Genomic DNA, 16072 nt, shown 5'->3' with positions numbered 1-16072 from the left:
ACATGCCCACCATGCTAAACAGGATGTGAAGCAAAAAAAAAGGGAAGAAGCCAGCACTGCTTATGGTCAGAACGCAATAACTGAAGTGCAATTGCACATAAATTCTAACTGTATTTCAAATATGAGACATTTAGCAAACAATTGATCAATTCTTTGAGCCACCCCGCCACTTCACGGCAATCTCATAATGGGGCAGTCCTAATCTTCGTATTTTATTTACGTTGTGCCATTATGGCTTCCTGAATGTATATAAAAAAAAGGACCACATTAAATGCGAACTGTACCTGGAGCATTTTCAGAATCACTCCCTTGGTGCCAGGAAAGGCAAGCGCAGGTAAAGGCCGATCAGGTCCAGTGCGGACATTTCAGATCTGGCTTCCACACTGCCAAACCCGCACCAAAGATGAAGGGTGAGACAGGCTGAGACACAGGTGCACAATTAACTTGAGCCTGAGGCAGGGCAGGGCTGCTGTGTGTGTGCACAGCAGCCTATCAATCACAGTGAACACAGAAAGAATGGCGCACATAACCCAGCGTGCGCGGCAACAGTGGTGGTCAGCCACATACCAATGCAAAGCAAAAAAAAAGGGAAGAAGCCAGCAGTGCTTATGGTCAGAACGCAATAACTGAAGTGCAATTTCACATAAATTCTAACTGTATTTCAAATATGAGACATTTAGCAAACACTTGATCAATTCTTTGAGCCACCCCGCCACTTTACGGCAATCTCATAATGGGGCAGTCGTAATCTTCGTATTTTATTTACGTTGTGCCATTATGGCCTCCTGAATGTATAAAGAGTATAAAAAAAAAAAAAAAAAAAAAAGGACCACATTAAATGCTAACTGTACCTGGAGCATTTTCAGAATCACTCCCTTGGTGCCAGGAAAGGCAAGCACAGGTAAAAGCCGATCAGGTCCAGTGCGGACATTTCAGGTCTGGCTTCCACACTGCCAAACCCGCACCAAAGATGAAGGGTGAGACAGGCTGAGACACAGGTGCACAATTAACACGAGCAGTGCTGGCTTCTTCCCTTTTTTTTTGCTTTGCATTGGTATGTGGCTGACCACCACTGTTGCCGCGCACGCTGGGTTATGTGCGCCATTCTTTCTGTGTTCACTATGATTGATAGGCTGCTGTGCACACACACAGCAGCCCTGCCCCGCCTCAGGCTCAAGTTAATTGTGCACCTGTGTCTCAGCCTGTCTCACCCTTCATCTTTGGTGCGGGTTTGGCAGTGTGGAAGCCAGATCTGAAATGTCCGCACTGGACCTGATCGGCTTTTACCTGCGCTTGCCTTTCCTGCCACCAAGGGAGTGATTCTGAAAATGCTCCAGGTACAGTTAGCATTTAATGTGGTCCTTTTTTTTTTTTTTTTTTTTTTTTTTATACTCTTTATACATTCAGGAGGCCATAATGGCACAACGTAAATAAAATACGAAGATTAGGACTGCCCCATTATGAGATTGCCGTGACGTGGCGGGGTGGCTCAAAGAATTGATCAATTGTTTGCTAAATGTCTCATATTTGAAATACAGTTAGAATTTATGTGCAATTGCACTTCAGTTATTGCGTTCTGACCATAAGCAGTGCTGGCTTCTTCCCTTTTTTTTTGCTAAACAGGATGTGCCCACACTTCCATTCATTCCTCATTGGCTGCTGCGTGCAGTTTGAATTCTGGGAACTTCTGATTCTGGTATCCGATACGCGGGAAGTATCGGAATTCGGTATCAGAATTCCGATACCGCAAATATCGGCCGATACCCGATACTTGCGTTATCGGAATGCTAAACACTACTCATCAGTGTTCACTAGCGGTGGATGATGAGAGGTGGAGGAAGGCTTCATTAAAAACTAAGCCCAATATAAAGGAGCGGGTCGCCTAGACTTGTAATGCCCATACACGAAGTGCCTGGGCTGACAAACAATGCCCCATGGGGGGGTACATTTTTAAAAAATATTTGATGGGCATCATAGACACCCTTGCCAAAAATTGGACTGGCTGTATCAGCACAGAACACGTTAACCCTGGTGATCTAGTGGCGGAGAATGATGGCAAGTTGAGGAAGGCCTCATTAATAACTAGGCCCTATGTAAGGGCTCATACTCACCTGCGTGAAATACGGCTGAGTCTCGCAGGTTAAAACCCGGCTCTGGCGAAGGCAATCCAGAGCGGAGCGTGCGGCCGCACATCAATACATGGAGCTGCACGCTCCGCTCCCAAGTTCCGGTGACTGAGCCGGGTGTTACCATGCGAGACTCAGCCGTACTTCACGCAAGTGAGTATGAGCCCTAAAGGCTGGTCTTCTAGACTTGTAATGCCCATACACGAAGTGCACAGGGGAGTGTGCGCCGGCCCCTGTTCCCTACCTCTAGCTGCGCACTCTGCACTTTCATAGTGAATATTGGATACATAGTACAAGTGTTGTCATCCATAGTAGTGTGGCCCAGTGATGGCATAGAAATGCATGGGCCTACAACTGAGGCATGGTGTAGTGCTTAGGCAATGGGGGAAAGGACCCTGTTGGTGTCACACTAGTTTCTTGTGATACAGCAATTGGTTATTGGTCGGACACACAGGGGGGGTGAGGTGCCTTTCACATCTTTGTTTTCCATAGCTGTAATATAACATACATCTGTCAATTTCTTTTTTAATTTTTCTAATAAAGATTATATAAATTTTACATTGGACTAGCACATCTTTGTTCGCTAGTGGAAATAGGTTGTATGAATCACTATTTACAGACAAAGGCAGCATCTTATTCATTTAACAGGTTACCCAGTTCATGGTTATATAAATTTGTGATTGAGGATAATGTCACATTTACATGTAGTGGAAATGATCGGCCCTGGAGTCGGTTACTGGTGGGCCCTTGGCACCTCAGTCCGACACTGATTATTGATTACCTTATGGCTGAATGCAGACATATCCTTTGTGTTGCATTTCGTAGACTTCAACTGAAAACAACTTGTGACTGACATTGTAACTGCGACGTCACACGCACTATGTGTCTCCTGATCAGGAATAGCCCCAGGGATCTGTCACCCTGCTGCTGAGACATGTCAACTCCCAACGTACAACACCCACCTCTTCATTGAATGTTCTGTAACTTTACACATGGACTACACACTGCCCTGTGATCCTTTCTCTTATTCCACTGGTCCCAATTATGTATATTTAATTTTCACATTTTCACATTCTATTATCATTGTCTATACATGATGATATTGTTTATTTTACTTTTTCTTACATTAATGTACATTTTGTATCATGAATTCTGTTTTAGATATTCTGCGACCTTTTGATAAAGACCCTGGATAAGACGATGGCACACTGATGTAAGAAAGGACACAAGGAGAACACACTAATGGTAAAAACGGACACACAAATGACACACTAATGGTAAAACTAGGACACGGATGACACATAGATGGTAAAAATGGACACATGGATAATACACTGATGGTAAAAACGGACTCATGGATGACACACTGATGGTAAAAATGGACACATGGATGACCCCCTGATGGTAAAAAAGGACACACGGATGACACACTGATGGTAAAAACGGACTATAGTCTGTTCAGAGATGACCGTACAGATAAGCGAGGGGGAGGGGTGTGTCTATATGTAAAATCGTCCTTAAAACCCATCCGGCGTGATAATATAGGTGAATTTAATGAACATGTAGAATCCCTGTGGGTGGAGATAAGGGGAGGGGGGAAAAATAATAAATTACTGATAGGGGTTTGTTATAAATCTCCAAAAATAATGGAAGCAATGGAAAATATCCTCGTAAAGCAAATAGATGAAGCTGCGACTCAAGGAGAAGTCATTATTATGGGGGACTTCAACTACCCTGAAATAGATTGGGGAACAGAAACCTGCGGTTCCAGCAAAGGTAATCGGTTTTTGACAACTGTGAGAGACAATTACCTTTCACAGCTGGTTCAGGACCCAACAAGAAGGGGGGCACTGCTAGACCTAATATTAACCAACAGGCCAGACCGCATAGCAAATATAAGGGTTGGGGGTCACTTGGGAAATAGCGATCACAAAATAATAAGCTTTCATCTATCCTTTAAAAATATGTGTAATAGAGGAGTTACAAGGACACTAAACTTCAGGAGGGCAAATTTCCAACGGATGAGAGAGGATCTTGGTGCAATTAACTGAGACGATATCCTGAGACACAAAAATACACAAAGAAAATGGGAGACATTTATTAGCATCCTGGATAGGACCTGTGCACAGTATATACCGTATGGGAATAAACATACTAGAAATAGGAGGAAACCAATATGGCTAATTAGAGCTGTAAGGGGCGCAATAAGTGACAAAAAGAAAGCATTTAGAGAATTAAAGGAAGTAGGTAGTGAGGAGGCATTAAATAAATACAAAAAATTAAATAAATTCTGTAAAAAGCAAATCAAGGCAGCAAAGATTGAGACAGAGAGACTCATTGCCAGAGAGAGTAAAAATAATCCCAAAATATTCTTCAACTACATAAATAGTAAGAAACTAAAAAATGATAGTGTTGGCCCCCTTAAAAATAGTCTCGGTGAAATGGTGGATGAGGATGAGGAAAAAGCCAATATGCTAAATGACTTTTTTTCATCAGTATTTACACAAGAAAATCCCATGGCAGACAAAATGACTAGTGATAAAAATTCCCCATTAAATGTCACCTGCTTAACCCAGCAGGAAGTGCGGCGGCGTCTAAAAATCACTAAAATTGACAAATCTCCGGGCCCGGATGGGATACACCCCCGAATACTGCAGGAATTAAGTATAGTCATTGATAGACCATTATTTTTTATCTTTAAAGACTCCATAATAACAGGGTCTGTGCCACAGGACTGGCGTATAGCAAATGTGGTGCCAATATTCAAAAAGGGGACAAAAACTGAACTCGGAAACTATAGGCCAGTAAGCTTAACCTCTATTGTGGGTAAAATCCTGGAGGGCATTCTAAGGGATGCTATACTGGAGTATCTGAAGAGGAATAACCTCATGACCCAGTATCAGCACGGGTTTACTAGGGACCGTTCATGTCAGACTAATTTGATCAGTTTCTATGAAGAGGTATGTTCCGGACTGGACCAAAGGAACCCAGTGGATGTAGTGTATATGGACTTTTCAAAAGTTTTTGATACGGTGCCACACAAAAGGTTGATACATAAAATGAGAATAATGGGGATAGGGGAAAATATGTGCAAGTGGGTTGAGAGCTGGCTCAGGGATAGGAAACAAAGGGTGGTTATTAATGGAGCACACTCGGACTGGGTAGCGGTTAGCAGTGGGGTACCACAGGGGTCAGTATTGGGCCCTCTTCTTTTTAACATATTTATTAATGACCTTGTAGGGGGCATTCAGAGTAGAATTTCAATATTTGCAGATGACACTAAACTCTGCATGGTAATCAATACAGAGGAGGACAATTTTATATTACAGGATGATTTATGTAAACTAGAAGCTTGGGCTGATAAATGGCAAATGAGCTTTAATGGGGATAAATGTAAGGTCATGCACTTGGGTAGAAGTAATAAGATGTATAATTATGTGCTTAATTCTAAAACTCTGGGTAAAACCGTCAATGAAAAAGACCTGGGTGTATGGGTGGATGACAAACTCATATTCAGTGGCCAGTGTCAGGCAGCTGCTACAAAGGCAAATATAATAATGGGATGCATTAAAAGAGGCATAGATGCTCATGAGGAGAACATAATTTTACCTCTATACAAGTCACTAGTTCGACCACACTTAGAATACTGTGCACAGTTCTGGTCTCCGGTGTATAAGAAAGACATAGCTGAACTGGAGCGGGTGCAGAGAAGAGCGACCAAGGTTATTAGAGGACTGGGGGGTCTGCAATACCAAGATAGGTTATTACACTTGGGGCTATTTAGTTTGGAAAAATGAAGACTAAGGGGTGATCTTATGTTAATGTATAAATATATGAGGGGACAGTACAAAGACCTTTCTGATGATCTTTTTAATCATAGACCTGAAACAGGGACAAGGGGGCATCCTCTGCGCTTGGAGGAAAAAAGATTTAAGCATAATAACAGACGCGGGTTCTTTACTGTAAGAGCAGTGAGACTATGGAACTCTCTGCCGTATGATGTTGTAATGAGTGATTCATTACTTAAATTTAAGAGGAGACTGGATACATTTCTGGAAAAGTATAATGTTACAGGGTATATACACTAGATTCCTTGATAGGGCGTTGATCTAGGGAACTAGTCTGATTGCTGTATGTGGAGTCGGGAAGGAATTTTTTCCCCAAGGTGGAGCTTACTCTTTGCCACATGGGTTTTTTTGCCTTCCTCTGGATCAACATGTTAGGGCATGTTAGGTTAGGCTATGGGTTGAACTAGATGGACTTAAAGTCTTCCTTCAACCTTAATAACTATGTAACTATGTAACTATGTAACATGGATGACACACTGATGGTAAAAACGGTCACATGGATAACACACTGATGGTTAAACTTTCTCTTCAAGAAAGCCTACAGCCTGCAATAACCATTCTGCCGCCTCGCCATCGCCAGAGCTGCCAACTCGCCATCACCAGAGCCGCTGCCTCTCCATTGCCAGAGCCGCCGCCTCGCCATCGCCAGAGCCGCCACCTCTCCATGGCCAGAGCCGCTGCCTCGCCCCTACCTTCTGCCTCTTCCCCACTATCCCATAGAATGTAAGTCCGCAAGGACAGGGTCTTCTCCCCTCTGTTCCAGTCTGTCATTGTAAACTTGTTTACTGTAAACGATATCTATAACCCTGTATGTAACCCTTTCTCATGTACAGCACCATGGAATTAATGGTGCTATATAAATAAATAATAATAATAATAAATAATAAAACTAGGTACACGGATGACACACTGATGGTAAAAACCGACACACGGATCACACACTGATGGTAAAAGTGAAAACACTGATGACACAGTGAAGGAAAAAACGAACACACTCATGTGACACTGATGGTAAAAACGGACACGGTGATGCACAACACTGATTACACCATTGTTTCTCATACGTGTTTAATCATGGACATGTCAATGAGCTCTTAGAAGAGGGTTTTTGCAATTATTTTACTGCAAGAAAAACTGCAGACAGATGGTTGTAGTTTTATAGGGAATTATAATTTTTTGTAGTGTTTTTTATCCCCAGTTTTAGTGTGTCCTCTGGTGCATCCTTTATGGAAAAAACTAACATAAAAACTACTGAGCTTCATGCAGCTTTTGAGCCAGAGACAAACATGGCTCCAGTAGTAGGAAGTACAGAGTATTACATTCCTTCTATATCTCTTATTCTATTTGAATCCATTCTAAGATTCGCTCAAAACAACTGCATTAAATTGTGAAATTTTCCCCAAATTCTACTCCACGTGAATCCGCTCGAAGGGGTTAAGTAAAGCAGCATTGTAATGTATGGGATGGACTTCAATCACATTTTAACATAAGCAGCCTATAGAAGGCTTAAATATTCACTACAACAACACACAACTCAGAGATAAGACAGATCTGGCTGGATGACTGACACTGCACGGTGAGAACTGGCTCTGCTGATATTTACACCTGTTATGTCATTGATTATAATATAAGCATGTAATATAAATGTAAGAAACATTTTTAGGTGCACTGATTATATTACATTGCTGTTATTTATATCTGAAATCTATAATGGGTATTGTGGTTTTGCAAGCTAATTTCTGACAATTATTTATCCATTCACTGATTCATTTTAGCACAATAGCAGGCTGCCATGGATTGTAGCCTTCCTGTAAAATTACAGACAAGGGACATGAAGAACATTGACAATCAAGTAACTTTGGTAATTGATGGTTTAGATATATTAGGTATAAAGGTAAGCTGACAGATTTATTGCCGGAAAGAAGGACAAGTGCAAGAATCTGAGAGATCAAGACAGTGACATGGCTCAGTCAGGGATTTGATCTGCTTTCATGTTGCTCCGTGGTCAGTTTCACAGTATGCTGAGCTATTGCTTTTTCTTCCCTGTCCAAATGCTGATGGTACCAATTTTCTTTGTTCTCCCTTCCTGGTTTTCTCTTCTCCCAGTGTTTTCCATTTATCTTTTGTGGTCTGTTCCGTCACTTTCTGGGCTCAGATTTGTATGCTCATTCTTCCCTGCACTTCCTTGCTGGCTATACCTCTAATTGGTCTTTGGTTTTGGAGTTCCAGACCTTGACCAAAGGGGTTTACCTTGCATGGTAAACACCAGCTGAATTCCTGCAGTGAGTCTGTTTAATTTCCTTCTCAATTCATCTTCCTTTCACCTCTTTAGGTTTCTGGGAGGTAACATTTGTTCTTTTTTATTTTGGCTCTCTATAGCATTTCCTTTCTACCTTATATGAACATGTTTTGATTTTCTCACCCTGGGAGCTTGTATGTTCATGCACATTTTTTTTTTCTTTTGATGGCAGTTGGCAGTGTGTTCTGGTCTCCCCTCCGGGGCCTCAAGATGTACAAGGAACCTCTTGATGGTCTTTTGGGGAACCAGGTCCAAGGTGGTGTTTTTGAGTTGTGCGGCTACAGTTTTTTTAGTTTGTACAGGGACCAGTTACTTGCAGGTTCAGCGTCTCTCTGTGGTAGGTGTTCCCTTTTATCTTTACCTGTGAGTGAGTGTGTTTTACATATATTATAGAAAAGGAGGCACCATCGAATAAACTAATTTCAAATATGAAAGGGATCCACCTGCAGTATGTCTAAACATAGATAAGTACCAACCAAAGACAAGGAGACATACAAAAAAAGCATTGATCGCCTTAAACACTGTAACAAATTTTATTAGTACACATCAACCCACAACAAGAAATATAGAAACATTTAAAATACAAAATGGTTACACCATGTGTAGCCAACACGTATAGGAGCAACGGTTAACCTAATAACACCGAGAGGTCATATATGAAAAAATGCAGTACAATATACGGTGACGGTGATAAATTCTATGTCTTAACACTAGGACTACTGGATTCGTGAACCCTGACTAGAACTGCTGCAAGTAAGTAGTCAAAATGACTATACCAGTAGTCCTAGTGTTAATCAAAAAAGTACTTTTTGGAAGGAAAATTCTCTCCAAAAAGTAAGAATGTATACCTGGCTGATTCAAGATTATGAAGATTGGCACCAAATACAATATTATTAAGAACCCATACACATATAGAGCAGTTGGGGATAAATATGCCTGTCGCACTCCCGTTCTCACTCCCTCCCTTGAACCGCTAAGATGATTTGCTATATGTTCCAATAAAGGACGTTTGAATTGCCACTGATTGGTGAGTGCTATAGCGTTTTTTCTACTTTTTTATTCATATGGACACTTTGTTTCACGCTAGCACCGCCTTTCATCTGACCGGACTACCTATTGTTGGGAAACTCTCCACATTGAGTTAGCTATCTCTGGAAAGTCGAGCTGTGCGGCTTACTTTTTTTCTTTTTTTTTCTTTTTTTGGTCTATAAATATGAAACTATTCAGATTTATATATATCAAGATAGGTATCCAATACAGTGATTCATGAGTCCAAGATAATAAACCGTATGGAGAGTAAATTATACTCCTAAAAATACTTTACCATTCAGGTCCCAACATCAAACCAGACCAGCTCACAAAACCTCATGCATTATATATGATCAAAGAGAAGCAGGACTAAACCAGCTCCTGCAAGCCTGACGCGTATCATCACTATTGTGACTTCATCAGGACCAAGTGAGAGAGTATGTCTTACGCCCATGACAGACAGAATCCCATCTTTTGTCCTTCGATATTATAAACTTTTACATAAAGAAATCTGAAAATTGTTTATATGCAAATTGCCTCTTCTGAGAAAAAGAGGACAAACTCGCGCAACCTGTTGGAAGTAGTGATCCTACAAGTCACAATCAACCCTTTAATGAGTCACCTGACCGGTCACCTGACCGCGACGTCATCGAAGGTCCTTCCTCTCCTCTCCTCCAGACCCTGGTAACCATATGCACCGCACACGCCGAAGATGACTGGGAACACTTCCGATTCCGATTTCCGATATCTCAAAAATATCGGAACTCGGTATCGGAATTCCGATACAGCAAATATCGGCCAATACCCGATACTTGCGGTATCGGAATGCTCAACACTAAACAGGACTAAGCAGGCGGCATAGCTTTGTTAAGTGGAGGACAATTTTAATAAGTGGCGCAGACACAGGTATTAGGCCCAAAATACAAAAGTAGGCTAAATGCAGTTTAAAATTGGTAACAGGACTAAACAGGCGGTATAGCTAGGTACTGGGGTGGGCTCCTCTGCTGAGTAGCAGACAGTGGTAGTAGGCGCAAAGTATTAACTGTTCTAAATGGAGGCCAGGGCCCCTGTATATTTTAACTATCATCTATCATTTCAACAAATTTGTATTGGCAGTGCCATTGAAGGCTTTAGCAGCACAGACTACACAGTGGTGGAGCAGGGAGAGGTAAGTATTGCAAGTGGTAAAGCACTGTTCGAGCTGAGGGGGAACACTCTCTCGTGGGCGGCGGTACTGGCACAGGGCCCCTCATATTACGACGGTGTGTCTGACGTAGGTTGTGCACCACCACCGAAAGAGACACTTCATTGTACTATGAGGGTCCCTGTTCCAGTGCCTTCGTCCAAGTGTGGGCACACCCACCTGTCCAGGCAAATGGCACTCGCACGGGTGCTTGTGCTAGGTGGTGACCACAGCCCTGTGGGGGGAGTCAGCCCATTTAGGGAGGTTTAAAAATGGCCTATGGTGTACATTCAGCAGCTGCAAATGGCGGAATTGGAGAAGTCAGTAAGAGGAGGCCAAAAGAAACACATTTTTCAGGCAAGCTAGGTGTCAGCAGGAGAAGGTGGGGCAAAATAATTTGAAATCCATGATTGGTTCATTTTAATGAAGGTTAGATCATCAACATTCTGGGTAGCCAGACGTGTCCTGTTTTTGATCAGTATTGAACAAGCAGCACTGAAGACTCTTTCTGATAGCACGCTAGAAGCAAGGCAAGCGAGCTCCTGTAATACATATTCTGCCAATTCAGACCAGGTGTCTATTTTAGATGCCCAGTAATCAAAGGGGAATGACCTGTGAGGGAGAACATCGATAAGGGAGGAAAAGTAGTTCGTAACCATACTGGACAAATGCTGTCTCCTGTCTCTTTGAATCGATGCAGCAGTACCTGTCGTGTCAGCAGTCATTGCGAAATCACTCCACAACCTGGTCATAAAACCCCTCTGTCCAATGCCACTTCGGATTTGTGCACCTCTAACACCTCTGCCATTTTACCTTCTATGGCTTGTGTGAGAACTATCACCACTGCTATGTGCTGGGAATGCCTGAACCAAACGGTCTACAAGAGTTGCTTGTTTGGTAGCCAATATTTGCTCAAGGTTCTCATGTGGCCTGATATTTTGTAACTCTCCTTTATATCGTGGATCCGGGAGGCAGGCCAACCAGTAATCGTCATCGGTCATCATTTTTATAATGCGGGGGGGCCTTTTTAGGATACGCAAGGCATACTCAGCCATGTGGGCCAATGTTCCTGGTGTCAATTCACTGCTTGTGCTGGGTTGAGGAGCACTTTCTTGCAAATCGACATCACTTGTGTTCCGCGAAAACCCTGTACCTGACCTTGCAACGCCATCAGTTTCTATTGCCCCCTGAGAAGCATCCTCCTCTTATAAATATTCATCCTCATCATCCTCCTCCTCCTCCTCTTCGTCCGTCACCTCGACCAGGAGAGTTCCCTGAGCAGACAATGGCTCACTGTCATCAAGGCTTCCCTCCTCCTCGGCTGCAGATGCCAGCTCCTTAATGTGCGTAAAACTTTGCATCAGCAGACGCATTAGTGGGATGCTCATGCTTATGATGGCATCATCTGCACTTACCAGCCATGTGCATTCCTCAAAACACTGAAGTACTTGACAGAGGTCTTAGAGTTTCGACCACTGTACACCAGACAACTCCATGTTTGCCATCCAACTGCCTGCCCGTGTATGTGTATCCTCCCACAAATTAATCACAGCACGCCTCTGTTCGCACAGCCTCTGAACCATGTGCACTGTGGAGTTCCACCTTGTTGCAACGTCGATTATTAGGCGGTGCTGGGGAAGATTCAGCGATCGCTGATAGTTGAGCATACGGCTGGAGTGTACGGATGGATGTGCGAGCAAAGTCTTCGCACCTTCAGGAGCAGGGCTGGTAACTCCGGATAATTTTTGAGGAAGCACTGCACCACCAGATTCAAGGTGTGAGCCAGGCAAGGTATGTGTTTCAGTTCTGAAAGGGCTATGGCAGCCATAAAATTCCTTCCGTTATCACTGACTACCTTGCCTGCCTCAAGATGTACACTGCCCAGCCATGACTGAGTTTGTTACTGCAATTACTCAGCCAGTACTTCCGCTGTATGTCAATTGTTGCCCAAACACTACATTTCTTAAACAGCTTGCTGACGCTTACCACTAGCTGTTCGATAATGGGACACCTCGTGTGCAACACTGGCAGCTGCGAATGGAGTGGTGGTGCGACTGCACTCTGTGGACGAGCTTTCACTTCTGGAGGAGGAGGAGGAGGGGTGGTGAGCGCCTACAGCCAACTACTTCCTAGACCATGGGCTAGGCAGAACTGTCCAACTATGGCTGTCCCCTGTGGACCCTGCATCCACCACATTAACCAGTGTGCCGTGATGGACACGTAACGTCCCTGGCCATGCCTACTGGTCCATGCATCTGTTGTAAGGTGCACCTTTCTACTGACTGATTGCCTCAGTGCATTGACAATGCGGTCTTTGACATGCTGGTGGAGGGCTGAGATGGCTTTTCTCGCAAAGAAGTGTCGACTGGGTAGGTCATAGCATGCTACTGCGTAGGCCATCAGGGTTTTTAAAGCTTCGCTTTCAACCAACCGGTAGGGCATCATCTCTAATGAGATTAGTCTAGCAATGTGGGCGTTTAAACCCTGTGTACACGGATGAGAGGATGAGTACTTTCTTTTCCTTTCGAGAGTCTCTTGTAGGGTGAGCTGGACTGGAGAGGTGCATATGGTGGAACTAGCGGGGGTGGTGGTGGACATGGCGGATTGAGAGAGGGTTGGTGATGGTATTCTCGATGTTGGCGTACATACAGTGTTTCCTACCAATAACCTTGTGATTCCCTGACTACTTTGGCCTTGCGACAATACCTCCACATTTGCTGCTGATAGTGTCCTAACCGGTGGGCTTACAGTGAGGGAAGCAATGTAGCGTTGCTGACTACCTTCATTCTGAGCAGGTGCACCAACGGTACAGGACGTTTGGTAGTTAGTTCAGGCTTCCAAGTGCATGCTGGTTAAGTGTCTAAGCATGCGCGTTGTATTTAAATTTTGAAGATTCTTCCCTCTGCTAAAGGTCTTTGAGCATTTATTACAGATAACTTTTGACTGATCATTCGGATCTTGGTTAAAAAATTGCCACACTGCACTCTTCGTATTATGGAATACCTTTTCAGGCATTGCACGCTGTGTTACTTTCACCGGATGGCCACGCTGTCCTAAAACTGTTTTTGTTTTTGACCAATGTTTTTGGCCTGATACGGGCCTGCCAAATGACAGCTGTTGCGATTTAGATGGCTGCTGCAGATCATCCTCCTCTGCTTCAGAGCTACTGGCAGCGGCACACTCCTCCTCCAATGGCTGCCAATATGGGTCAACAACTGGGTCATCTATCACCTCCTCTTCAATGTCATGTGCACCTTCCTCTGTGTCACCATGTAAAGTGCTATAGCGTTCGGGACGGGGCACCCTAGTCTAATCAGGGTCAGATTCTGGCTCGGTACACTGCAAGGGCAATGTAGTGATCTGAGTCAATGGAACAGCATTATAATTTAGCTGTGGCTGTGCATCAGTACACTCCATGTCCGATTCATCTTGTAATGGGCAGTTAACAATTTCCCGTTCTAACCCAGGCATGGTATGTGTAAAGAGCTCCATGGAGTAACCTATAGTCTCGCCTGACACATCCTTCACTTTTGGTTTGGGTGAAGGACACAAGGAAATCTCTTGAGAGCATCCACTGACGACTCGCTGCTTTTACATTTAGAACTTTCTGAAGAGCTAAAGGATGAATCAGCAAGGAAAGCCAAAACTTTTTCCTGCTGCTCCGGCTTTAAAAGCCGTTTTCCTACTCCCAGATACGGGAGCCTTTGAGGCCTTGTGTAGCGAGACGATGACGCTGCCTCAACACCTCCAGCCTTAGGTGCTATTGTGCTTTTGCCACTACCACCAGATGCACCACCACCACCATCAGTACCAGCTGGCAACACCGCCAATGGCCTCTTCCACTTGACTTCCTCATTTTTTGGAAAATCTAACCAAAATAACAACCGTTATATGGTGCTGAAAAACAAGGTAGAAGGTGTATATAAACTTGTTGAGTTTTTAAATCTCCCATTTTTGGGGGGGGAGACTGAACAAAAAATCAGGCCCTGTGCAAAAAACAACACAATGTAAGTGGCTAAAAATGGCTGGCTGATATACGACAAACTAACTGGACAGAAGTATATCCACTTTGTGAGAATTTGAATCTCTCTTTTTTTGGGGGAGACTGAACCACTACTTAGGCTCAGTGTATATAACAATGCAATCTAAGTGGCAGAAAGTGGCTGGCTGACATACACCAAACTAACAGGACTACAGTAGATCCACTTTATGAGAATTTGAAACTCCTTTTTTTTGGGGGGGAGACTGACCCCAAACTCAGGCAGAGTGTATATAAAAACGCAATCTGCATAGTTACATAGTTGGCAGGGGGGAAGGAAAAAACTCCAACAGATAACCAATTGTCTATTAAAGTGCAAATGCTTTGTTGTGCAAGGCATAGGGGTGGTTGTTATGACCTGGTGGTTAAGAGGCCACACTGATATGACCTGGAGGTTAAAACTCAACATGGAGCGAGCTCTGAGAAGGTGGTATCTCTACTGACCGCAGTCCCTAATCCTAACAACAACACTAGAAATAGCCGTGGGATGTTCCTGACTCTCCCTAGACACCTCTTCACAGCCTAAGAAATAACTACCCCTAAAGAAGGAAATAGAAAGCTATCTTGCCTCAGAAAACCCCCAAAAGGAAAGATGGCCCCCCACAAATATTGACTGTGAATGGAGAGGGAAATGACGTACATAGAAATGAAATCAGAATTCAGCAAAGGAGGCCAATACTAAACTAGATAGACAGAGAGAAAAGGATACTGTGCGGTCAGTATAAAAACTACAAAATCCACGCAGAGATTACAAAAATGAACTCCACACCGACTCACGGTGTGGAGGGGCAAATCTGCTTTCCCAGAGCTTCCAGCTAGCCTGAATAAGACATAGTGACAAGCTGGACAAAAAGAGACATAATTGCAAAGCAATAGAGTCCAAACAAATGGACAAACAAAAACTAGCAAAAACTTATCTTTTGCAGACAAGGACTGGCCATATGAAAATTCCAAGGAGAGAACCAAATCCAACCAAGAACATTGACAGCAGGCATGGACTAAAGCCCAGAGCAGGTTTAAATAACAAACCCAGGCAAGGCGATTAGTGAAGGCAGCTGCTACATCTACCTAAAGGAGCAGCAGTTCCACTCGAAACCACCAGAGGGAGCCCAAGGGCAGAACTCACACAAATACCATTAGCAACCACAGGAGGGAGCTCCAGAACGGAATTCATAACGGTACCCCCCCTTGAGGAGGGGTCACCGAACCCTCACCAGAGCTCCCAGGCCGATCAGGACGAGCCAAATGGAAAGCACAAACCAAGCATAAACATCGGAGGCAACAACCCAAGAATTATCCTCCTGGCCATAACCCTTCCACTTGACCAGATACTGAAGCTTCCGCCTCGAAAAACGAGAATCCAAAATCTTCTCCACCACATATTCCAATTCCCCCTCAACCAACACCGGAGCAGGAGGATCAACGGAGGGAACCATAGGTACCACATATCTCCGCAACAAGGATCTATGGAACACATTATGAATGGAAAAGGAAGCTGGAAGGGCTGTTGTGAATTCTGTGGCTGAGTTCACTTCTGTGGTCACAAGT

General features: G+C 43.7%; 1 protein-coding gene across 5 annotated transcripts in view; it reads left to right on the top strand.

Moving 5' to 3' along the window:
* LOC138638743 (cytochrome P450 2C23-like) overlaps positions 1-16072 on the top strand; it is a 761024-nt gene that overhangs the window by 338101 nt on the left and 406851 nt on the right. For 4 of the 5 annotated variants that reach the window (XM_069728292.1, XM_069728291.1, XM_069728290.1 and 1 more), the window contains 2 exons: positions 3288-3371; positions 6508-7550. The exons of the other annotated variant lie outside the window; for it this stretch is intronic. The gene's annotated coding sequence lies outside the window, so the exon portion shown is untranslated. The remainder of the gene's footprint in view (positions 1-3287; positions 3372-6507; positions 7551-16072) is intronic. 5 annotated transcript variants of the gene reach the window in all.

Source organism: Ranitomeya imitator, chromosome 5 (assembly GCF_032444005.1).
Source record: "Ranitomeya imitator isolate aRanImi1 chromosome 5, aRanImi1.pri, whole genome shotgun sequence".
Taxonomy (NCBI): Eukaryota; Metazoa; Chordata; class Amphibia; order Anura; family Dendrobatidae; genus Ranitomeya; species Ranitomeya imitator.
This window is presented reverse-complemented; position numbering and strand designations above follow the sequence as displayed.